This window comes from Passer domesticus, chromosome Z (genome assembly GCF_036417665.1).
Source record: "Passer domesticus isolate bPasDom1 chromosome Z, bPasDom1.hap1, whole genome shotgun sequence".
Lineage (NCBI taxonomy): Eukaryota > Metazoa > Chordata > Aves > Passeriformes > Passeridae > Passer > Passer domesticus.
The window spans coordinates 17,687,959-17,699,276 of NC_087512.1; positions in this window are offsets into that span (position 1 = coordinate 17,687,959).

Here is an 11,318-nt window from a genome sequence, read left to right on the forward strand (position 1 = left end):
TTGTTTCCAGTACTAGTCCACTAGATCAGACTGTTAAAACTAAGAGGAGGGACATGAAAAGGAATCAGCTGTGGTGCTCACAGGGGTTGATACTTGCTAATCTCTGTTTTGATACAAGCAATATTTCATTGGACTGTTTATTTTCACTAAGATGTTTTTTGAGCTTATTTATTGAGCTGTGATACTTCTTGGGAAGTGTTTCTGGCTGTGGACAAATACCATCTGCAGTAGAGTAAACTTGTGTGTATAAAAAAGCTCATTAGCACAAGCTGAAATCAGGAAAGGATCCTAGAAAGGGCCCAAGGAGAGGACCTGTAAAAGTAATGACAGGGTGGAAGGGCAGAAGGATACTGAGCTTCAGTGCTGGACAGCAGTCCACCTTCAAGCTAACCACTGTGCAGTGAGCTAGTATTAATGTTTTTGTGTGCTCTCAAGCAGGCTGCATCCACCTGCGAAGCATTCCTGGAGGAAAGAGGATTTCTGAAATATGGACAGGGAGGTGCAAAATGCACAAATTATGGATCACATATATATCTAAATATTTATGCATAGAAATGTGTATCTATATTAAAAAAATGACAATATAACCTCTGCATTTTCAAGTCTCTGTGAATTTTAAAACTGTAATCTGAATTAATAGTCTTAACTTTGGAAGTCCCTCAATTTTCAACAAGAGCTACAGGTTATTTTCTAGTTTGCAGTGGCTGTTGGCATCCCTAATTCCTGAATAGCAAACGGGCAGTTTGATTTGATCTTCTCTGGTTTGACAGTCTGTCTTCCTACATTTTATAGTGTTTATATTTTTTCAGTATGGGGCATTTATAAAACACCTGTCCGCAGAAGACCTGTCCACTCACTACACCTGAGTTTTGGGTTCTGGAAATGAAAGAACCAAACTATTTAAAATATTGCAATGTCATACCATGGTCAGAAATATAGAAGCAGCAATCCTTTGGGGTAGAGAACTTACTAGTTTCTGAGTCATATCATTAATATCCTTCTTCCTTTAGCATCCAATTAATATGTTACACTGAGAACACCGTTGGATTCAGTTTAGAATTTAGACATGAAAAAGCATAGCTTTTTCCAGTAACAGCATGATTTGAACTAAGGAGCTGGAAGTATACTTGAAAATTTACTGATATTTTCTGAAGAGATTTTATAAAAAACATTATTAGCAGTAGTCACAGTGTTGGAGTGTTACCTGCAAGTACTTATTCCTGCCACTGGGAATACCCAAGTTTCTCTAAATCAGGTAAGGCTTGTGAGATTTCAGTGAACACCTCAGTAGTAGAAGAGGTTGCGCTGCCAACTTCTCCTCACCCTCAGCAGCTGTAAAGGAGCTCTCCTATATCTCCTAATAAGATTTCACTGGCTAAGGAAAGTTTCTTTAAGTTTACAGTTTCAACAGTTAAGAGGAAGATAAGCCATAGAGCAGGCATTGATATAATGAGATACTGTTTGTAAAAGGTGGTGTCTGGTTTCTTAGTGGGCATGTCCTTCAGTGAGTGATTTGTGACAGGAAAGTCATCCTGGAAGGTGGATAGACCTGCTGCACACATAGGCAGTTGTTTTGTCTTCATTAGGAAGGATCCCAGTTCACTGAGTTCACCTATACTAGGACTTTGTCATATAAACTTGTTACCACGTAGCCATGCATTAACTTGGTTGCTCTGTGTTTGTTCCTTGCACATCATATTCTGTAGAAAGTACAAACTGTCCTACTTCTGCTGCCGTGAAGGAGTCAGTTCCGTGAAGAAAAGACACCAGGATAGTTGTCACAAGCAGCCCTATGCCTATACCATGCCTGCAGTGACTTGCTCCTCTGGCAAGAACTGGAAAAAACATAGGGTAAAATCCTGCTGAAGACAGCTCTGCTTCTGTTCCTAGTGTGAGGTAGCTTATCTATGGCCTCACATTTTCCTCCTATCTGCAGGGCCTCCCAAAAAGTGTGAAAACTATAATCTGCATTTTCTTTCTTAAGATTTTTGTATTGTGGCAGTGTTAACAGTTAAGAACAAATCAATTTTCATAATAGAGAAGCATCGTATAACTGTTTCCTACTTTGCAGTGGTACAGACTTTTTGTAGAGATTTTTGCTCTTTTTATACTACTGAAATTGAGAAAATGAACTTAGGGTGAATTTTTTAAATCCTAAACCTCCACAGTTTTTCAAATTAGTGAGTTAGTTAATGAGAATAGTAATTCCAGTGTGCATCTACTGTTTGCTGAGTTGAGCCACAAGTATGTCGGAGAAACATGATTCGTGTCCAAAGGATACAAAAGCTACAGGCTTTTTCCTTGAAAGAAACACAGAAAGCAGAAGATATTTATGTTCTCAGGAAATTGGTGTCTTCTCACCTGCCATGGGACAATCTGGGTTTGTGCTTTTCTTGTCCTTGTAATTCTGAGATTATTATCATAAAATTATAAAACATGCTGAGATGGGAGGGACCCATCAGGATCACAAAGTCCAACTCTCGGCCCTGCACAGGACATCCCAAATAATCACACCATGTGCCTGAGAGTCTTGTCCAAGCTCAGTCCAAACTCTGTGTTTGTTGCTGTGACTACTTTGCCCAACCAACCTCTGGGTGAAAACTACTGATATCTAATCTACACCGTCCCTGACACAGCTTTAGGTCATTCCCTTGGGAACTGTTGCTGGTCACGAGAGTGGAGGCATCAGTACCTGCCTCTGTACTTCTCATGAGGATGTTTAAGTCCACAATGGGGTCTCCCCTCAGTCTCCTCTTCTCCAGGCTGAACAGACCAAGTGACCTCAGCTGCTCCTCATAAGGCCTCTCCTCCTGAACTTTCACCACACTCATGGTCTTCCTTTGGACAGACTCTTATAATTAAATGTCTTTTTATACTGGGACTCCCAGAAGTGCCCCCAGCACTCGAGGTGAGGCTGCCCCAGTGCAGAGCAGAGCAGGACAATCCCCTCCCTTGCCTGGCTGCCCATGCTGTCCCTGATGTCCCCAGGACACGCTTGGCCCTCCTGGCTGACAGGGCACTGCTGGCTCATGTTCAGCTTGCCATGGACCAGAAGCCCAGGGCCCTTTCTGTGGCACTGCTGTCCAGCCTCTCATTCTTCATTCTGTCCAGGGTTTCCATACAGCCAGGGTTTCCCCATCCCAGGTGCAGGATCCACCATTGTCCCTTGTTAAACTTCATACTGTTGTTGATTGCTGCCCTCTGATTTGTTAAGGCCTTTCTGCAGGGCCTTTCTGTCTTCAAAGGAGACAACAGCTGTTCTGAGTTTAGTGTTGATGGCACTTAGCATTCCTTAAAATTCTGCACTGAAGTAGTTAATAAAGATGTTGAAGGGCACTGGACCAAGGATGGAGCCCTGTAGAACCCTCTAGTGACAGGTCACCAATCTGACGTCACCCTCTTCACTGAAACCTGTTGTACCCAGCCCGTGAGGCAGGTGTCACCCATCCCATGGTGTGTTCGTCCTGCTCTGAGCTGGACATTTTGTCCAGATGAATACAGCGAGAAAGAGCAATGGAAGCTTTACTGAAATCCAGAAAGTTCACATCAACTGGCTTCTCTTGATCAACTGGGTGGGTTACCTTTTTGCAGAAGGAAATGAAGTTCAGCAAGCAAGATTTCAGACATTGTGAAGCCATGCTGTCTGTAGGCAATATTTGAAAATGACACTGTAAATATCAATTCCCACCACTAGAAGTGAAACTGTGCATTGGCTGCTGCCATTTCTGCTTTAAACCATCCATATCATGTTGCTTTAATATGTGGCTATGCTGCTGCATGGAAGATGTTCTGATCACTGTTTGTGGGCTTTACACATACTCAACAGCTACAATTTCCTTGCAGTATGGTGTCAAGACAGCAGCATATTTAATGAGTACAATATATCCTTCATGGCTTCAAGGAATGAACAATACAAATGCATATCTTCTAAATTAAATGGGAAATTGCCTAATTGTCCATTACTGTGGGACACTACATGGTTTTGTACCTTCAATGCCCTTTATGTTCAAAAATTATTTCTTTTCTTCCATGAAAGCCATAGCGTGGCTTTTGCTATGTTATAGCAAGGTGATAGATAAGAATAATTTGACTCCAAACCCATTTTTGAAAATGACTACTTGATCTATATAAAATTTTTGCCTGAAGCCAAAAATCCTGATCTTTGTATATATTGTTTGCATAACCAAATTTTGGTAGCTGTGGGGCTACAGGGATGGCTTCTTTGACAGGCTGCCAGAATCTCCCCCACGTTCAACAGCCAATTCCAGATGGCTCCAAGGTGGATGTGCTGCTGGTCAAGGCTGTGCCAATCAGAAGTGGTGGTAGCACTTCTGTGATAATATCTTTAAGAAGAAAAGTTATTGCACTGTTGTGGGCAGAGAAGAGTGGGAGGGTATGAGACAGGAACAGCTCTGCAGACCCCAAGGTCAATGGAGAATGAGGGGCAGGAGGTGCTTCAGGCACTGGAGCTGAGATTCCCCTCCAACCTGTGGTGAGTCCATGGTGAGGCAGCTGTACCCCTGCAGCCTGTGGAGGACCACAGGGATGCAGAGATCCACCTGCAGCCCATGGAGGAGCCCACACTGCTGGATGGGGCGGCGTGCCTGAAAGAATACTGTAAGCCCATGGGAGGCCTGAGCTGGAGCAGGCTCCAGGCAGGGACCTGCAGACCCGTGCAAAGGGGAGCCCATGCCTGGGGCAGATTTCCTAGAGGGACCTACACTGGAGCATATTGTGCCTCAGGGACTGCACCCCATGGAAAAGTGTCCTACCTTGCAGCAGTTTGTGCAGAACTGTTGCCCATGGCTCAGACTCACATTGGAGAAGTAATAGAGAATCTTCTCCCGCTTGAGAGACCCTGTGCTGGAGCAGGCAGAACAACCCCTCTCCCTGAACAATGGTAGGAGCAATGTGTGATGAACTGACTGTAATCTCCATTCCCTGTCTCCCTGCACTGCTGTGGTGGATGAGGTAGAGCTGGGAAGATGGAGGCGTGGGGGGGAGGTGTTTTTAAGGTCATATTTTACTTGTCATTATCCTGCTCTGATTTTGTTGTTAATAAATTCAAATTACTGTTTGAGGAGTGATTTCTCCTGGACCTTATCTCAACCCATGAATCCTTCCTTCTTTCTCCCCTGTCTAGCTGTGGAGAGGACTGATAGACAAGCTTTTGTGGATGTCTGGCATCTAGCCAGGGTCAGCTTCCAGAGTTCTCTACAGGATTTGGCCACTCAGAGGTGGGGTGCAGGTCACTTGGCTGGAATACTTTTCCTCTGAATACACTGTAGGACATATGCTCTTTTTTGTGCCACAGGAATTGTGCTAAACATGGAAATATCAAATCAGAGAGAAACTCAAGTGAAGTGCTTTGAGGATGGACAATTTCTATGTGTGTAAGATCATTTCATGTGGAAAAAACTTTTTGATCTGGCACTGTCCTTCTTTTGCCTATGGAGATCTCTGTTTCATAGAAAGAGAGTCACAGCCTGTAATTTATAATCAGTAAGAGAATCAAGGCAAATCAGACATTCAAAGATAGTGACACTACCCTGTGAACTGTTGTATTGATTTTAGCTGGGGTAGAGTTAGTTTTCTTCACAGCAACTGATATGGGGATGTGTTTTGAATTTATGCTGGAAACAATATTGGTAACACAGGGATGTTTTAGATATCACTGAGCAACACTCACACAGTATCAAGGCATCTCTTGTGTTTCTCAGTGAACCCCAACAGCAAGGAGGCTGTGAGGGCACAAGGAGTTGTGAGGGGACACAGCCAGGGCAGCTGCCCTCAGCTGACCACAGCGATATTCCATCCCATATGGCATCAGGTTCAGCACGTAAGTCTGGAGTAAGAAACAGGAATGGGGAGAATGTTTGTGGTTAATGTCATTTGTCTTCCCAAGCCACTGTTACACATGGTGGAGCTCTGCTTTCCGTTGGATGACTGAACACCTGGCTGCCCATGGGAAGTGGTGAATGAATTCCTTGTATCAAAACCTACTTTTAGTCCACCATGGGGGGAGTGAGTGAGTGGCTGCATGGGGCTTAGCTGTCATGGGGTTAAACCATGACAGCTGTCCATAACACTGTCTGTCAAAATTAGTGTAAGAGACAATAACTCCAGTCATGTTATTATATTTGGGATTTTGATTTCAGGAAAACCAAAGCCATGAAGGAAACTAAGTACTGGAGACCCAGTTACATCTTGCTGAATCAGAAGAGAATTTGAAGTAATAAGTCCACTGAATAAGAGGAGCATGTAAGCATACGGGGTTAAGCTCCAGCATTCTGTCCTTGGAGAGAATGTCCATGCATTTAGCAGGAGCAAAAATGATGAACATGTGCTCCATTGTCAACTCAGACAAGTACAATTGGGATTATTGTAATGTCCCCTCCTTTATGTTTACAAAAGAAAAGAAACCCAGACATAGACACTACTGCTACTGGATTTGTTTTATGTAAAATATTATGTTGACCCTCAGTTCAGGGAGCATACCAACAGGTAGAGTCAGAAATGCTCTGTTACTGCATTTCATAATCAGTAATTAGATTGTTATAGCACTCTTGCTGGGCCTTTGCTTAGCTAATACTGGCTTGAAACCAAATGGAAAAGAAGGTCGTAATCCAGTCTCTCCACGTGCATGTATTGACCAGTTTCATTTCATTTCAGGACATTGCGTCCCTCTATCTGTGTGTCTCTGACACTTCACTACTCAGTTGAACTGGAGCAGAGGGCTTTTCTAGTGAGTCTTGGCCACAAGAACCAAGGCATGAGTGCTGCTGCTGTCTGCAAGGGCAGGCACAGCAAATCCATCTGTCTGTGAATCTTTAATATAACAAAGGCTCTGGGTCTGCACCAGCCAATGCAAGCACCCAGTAAGGCTGGGACAGACCTCATCTGGGTGACATCATTGTGGCACCATTGTATTTTAATCAGTGGGAAGGGTAAATGAGGAGGAGAGAAAGCGGGGTTTTCCTCAGATGACATGATCTCAGCTGCCCTACCTGGGAGGAAGGGAGGAGATGAACATGAAAATGAAGGCTAAAGTAATGGGGCAGAGACCAAGGGACTTGTTCTGGAGCCATGGCCTTGCCTATGTATCTGTCTCATTGCCACATTGCAGGGGAGGGACTGGAAAGGCTGAAAACACACAAAATTTTACTAGTCCCATCCTATGGACTTAATTCATTTTACACACCCAGTCTAGTTTTCAAACCTGTTCAGAAGTCTGGTACCTCTACATGAAAACTAGACCCCAAAATTACTTGTGTATAAATGGTCCATGCATAGTTATGTACATTAGAGTGCCCAAATCAAAAACCTAAGAGCAAACTAAGCCAGGAGCTGCCTTATCTCAGTGGGCACACAGCTGCCAGGAGCTAGACAAAAAATAAACTCCAAGGATATCGTGTGTCTCAAGTCTTAGCCTTTGCTACAGGCTGCAAAAAATTGCTTTTACACACATGATATGTACAGCCAGAACTCTTTCTGTAAGGGATATGTTTCTAAAGAGCTAGGCAGAGCTCATTTGTTTCTTTAAAAATGTTGTTAGAACTTGTTCTGCCTCCTTCAAAAGTAGTGAGAACGTTCCATAGGAAACAGACTCAATTCTTTCCTCATCTGAGAATATTTTGATCCTGCTTTTCCTGCTTTTCAGAAGATGGAGATCACCAGGAGGTGGCCTATTCCCCATAGGCTTTTTTAGGAAGTAGAAGAGGACTCTTCTCACCCCTTTGAGAAAATGGGGCTGCTATGCATAAATATGAAAGAATGAGTGACAGAGGCAGAGCATGAGTCCCTGGTCTAGTGGTTAGGCTTAGGGCTGAGAGACACAGTTTGGGTGCCAGTTTCCAAGGCCATTCCTGTATTTTAACTATATCACCTAAAATATAGGTACTATCATGGGAGCAAAAACCAGAACTCAGAACTCCTACCAAGCTAAGCCACTTACCCACTTAAACTACTGAGCTGTTTCGCTCCATAAACTTGAAGTCTTGTCAGTGGATTGTACATTTACCCAAATTGGTTTTGTCTGGTGGCAGGACATGTCTCTCAAAAGGAGGACATATAACTGAATCATCTCATAAACAAGGAACTACATTTGGTTGACTATGCCAAGGCGGATAAATTTAAATACACAAACTAAGCAACTGGAGGAAAATTTAAGCTGAAAAGTGTCAACTGCCTATTAAACCCAGGTGTATTTAGGGGTAGGCAACCATTTTCAGTATGATGTTTTCTAGCTTCTAGACACAAATAAAGTGCTTAAGTCCTCTTTTGAACCTGGCCCAAAGCCCTTAGATCTGAAACACCATTTACATTTAAAATCACTGGTTTCTCACCTTAGTTTTAGGTGCAAAGTTCACTGAGTTCATGAATATAAGCCAGTGATCCTGAAAGTTTGGCAAACACAAGAAAAGGTTGTTCAGAGAGCTGGGAATCTGGCAGACCTACAGCACTTGGATTCTACAGTTCATGCATCCTCAAAGCAAGAGAGATTAAATTTATCCTTCCAAGCACCAGCTTCACTAGAACTCAGTGCAGCAGGCTGGGAGAGAGCAGAGAGTCTGATCTGGTACCATTGTGCCTGTAAATGCTGTGACATTGTGAGATCCCCCCTGCTAGCACTGCTTAAAGCACCGTGTGTGCACAGGGAGCTGTACTTAACAAGCCTGCAAGTTGTTTGTGAGCGCAGCATGTAATATCCTGGCACTGTGGCTGATTGCTCACAGGTGGTAAAAGAGACCCTGACATCCACGCTGAAAGCACCTTTGCACAATATTAGCCACTGCAGCACACATTGGAGACAGGTGACAAAAATGCATCTGCAGTCCTTACTAACATATCTCTGTGCATTTACAGGGAAGTTGCAAGTGACAATGACAGAAACAGCAGTGGGAAGGGATCTCTAGAGATTATTCAGTCATGCCTCCCACCTGAAGCTTGAAACTGTGGGTTTCTTTTCAGTGCCTCACTGTCTTCTCAGGCCCTTGCGTGCTGACAGATTCAAAGATGTGGAGTGCATTTTGGGCTCTATAGTACAAAAGTAAAATAAAAGCTTAAATGGAAAAAGAAAAAAGGAAAAGAGAGAGAAGAAAAGAGAAGTCAGGAAAGAACCTCTAGTTTTACAACACATGTCAAAGTCCATGGGTAGTCTTGTTGCAAGTGGAATGTGTGGAGCTTTTTTACCATTAACCTCAAGACAAATGGCTTGTTTTAAAGACAGTAAAACCACCATGTTGTGCAGGTGCCTCTATGTGTGGGTGGATTTCTCAGGAGGACGTCAGGGACTGTAGCCACAGCATTGGTGCTCCCCAGTGCTCTGCACCGTCTGTGGCGTGTGAGGGGGAAGCAGCTGCAGTCCTGCACAGCCTTTCCCCAGGTCCTCCTCTCCATCACCACCCCATTCGCCTCCAGACCTCAGTACCTGAAATTCCAGACTTGAGGTTGTTAAACAAAATGCCAACTGAATAGAGCAGAAACTAGTAAATGAGCAATAAAGGAATTTGAACACAAGGGCAATTAGAAAAAGGGTTGAAATGGGAATAACTAGATAATACAATTCTAAATGAATAGTGAATCTTAGTTAATCCTATTAACTATTTACAATAAATAGAACAAGTGGTTTGTCAAAGTAGTGCTAGTTTTTCTATGGTTTGATAGATCAAGGTTAGTTACTGTTGTAACCACAACATTATGCTTTGTTTCCAACTGATGAAGGAGTAAGATTGATTTGAAACATATGGTGAAAAATACTGCAGTTCTTTGTTTGCATCTGTTATACTTTTACTCGTTAGTAATTGGTTCACAAGCTGCATTTCTATTTTTTTTGGTTGTATTTTTTAATATATTAAGTGAAAGCAGAGACTTTAAGCAGATGTACAAATGAGAGGATAAACATCTCAGAAAGCTTTGAAGCTGTGTTATGTTGGGTTTTTTGGTTGTTGTTTTTTTTTTTTTCTAGTTTGTTTTATATCTCTAGGACGACACACAGGGTTTTCTGCTGTTGAACATGGGTGAAAGGCTTTTTATTGGGTTACTTGGACCCAGTGAGTAGGGGGTCCATACCTGCCATCCTGTAATAGCATTTTTCAAAGATATAAGATTGCACCCAAAGTAGTAGCACCTTCTTCTGTGGTATGCCTCTGTTTTTAAAAGAGTTAATTTGTATTGTATCAGAAGAGCTCTGAAGGAAGTTCCAGAGTGTTTATTCAGCTAAAGCCAAGGCACTGTCATGTGATTAGTTCTTTAAAACTCACAGTCTTCAAATTGTGAATAGCCCAGTATATAAAGTTAATTCTTAAGGGGGCAATGCAGTGGATTCACAGCATTTTCAAGTCTTTACTCTTTTCTTAAATTATGAAGAACAGCTAATCATAACCCCCTGCTCTGTGAGTGGGGTTATGATTAGCTGTTAGCTAATTATATTATCAGAGCTAATTATATTATTAGATTATCAGAGCAAGCCTAAAAGTCAGTGGAAATTACAATGTATGTGCTTCAGTACAATCAATTTTGTTTGTTGTTTTAGTGGCATGATTCCTGTTTACAGCAATCAAACCATCATATTGCACAAAGTAAATCAATAAGGTGATAATGTAGCTGTTTACTGTACTTATAGACTTTCCTGTGACTATGTCTAGGACACATAATTTCGCACAATGCAATGTTCTTAATTTTTATTTCCCTTTGGATGAAGGTTGACATAACTCACAAGTACTAGCAAATCCCACCATGCTACAAAATGTAACATTTATAAGAGATACATATGGTACATATTTATAGTGAGCAAAATAAGGACTTGTTTCAATTATGCATGTGGATTAGCTCTTTGAAGCAAAAAAAAAGTAGGTGTTACCTCATGCCCATATAAATCCAGGGGTAAAACATGCCTAAAACAAAAACCCTTTTACGTGCCGTTACTTATACATGAACATTAACATTTTTCAGGCATAACTCTGAACAAGATACACAGACATATGCTGCTATGAATCTTGGAGAACATGCTGTGCTTACATTTTTCAAACTATCCAACAATTTCTGCAGTAAATTTATGCTGTACCAGAAAAGGACAGTATTTGGATATCCTGTGGGCATGAGCAATATATTTTCAATGCACATCAAATGCATATAGGTAGACGAGCAAGTTAATATTGGCTAAATTAGGAAGTAAACTTCCAGCATTTTGGCTGTTTGAGACATCATCCCATGCACACATTATTACCTGCTGTACCTTGCACTCTACCCAGTGCATCCTGTCTGCCTTTCATTGAGATGTAAACACATCATCTCTGGGAAGAGACACTGCAGAGTCA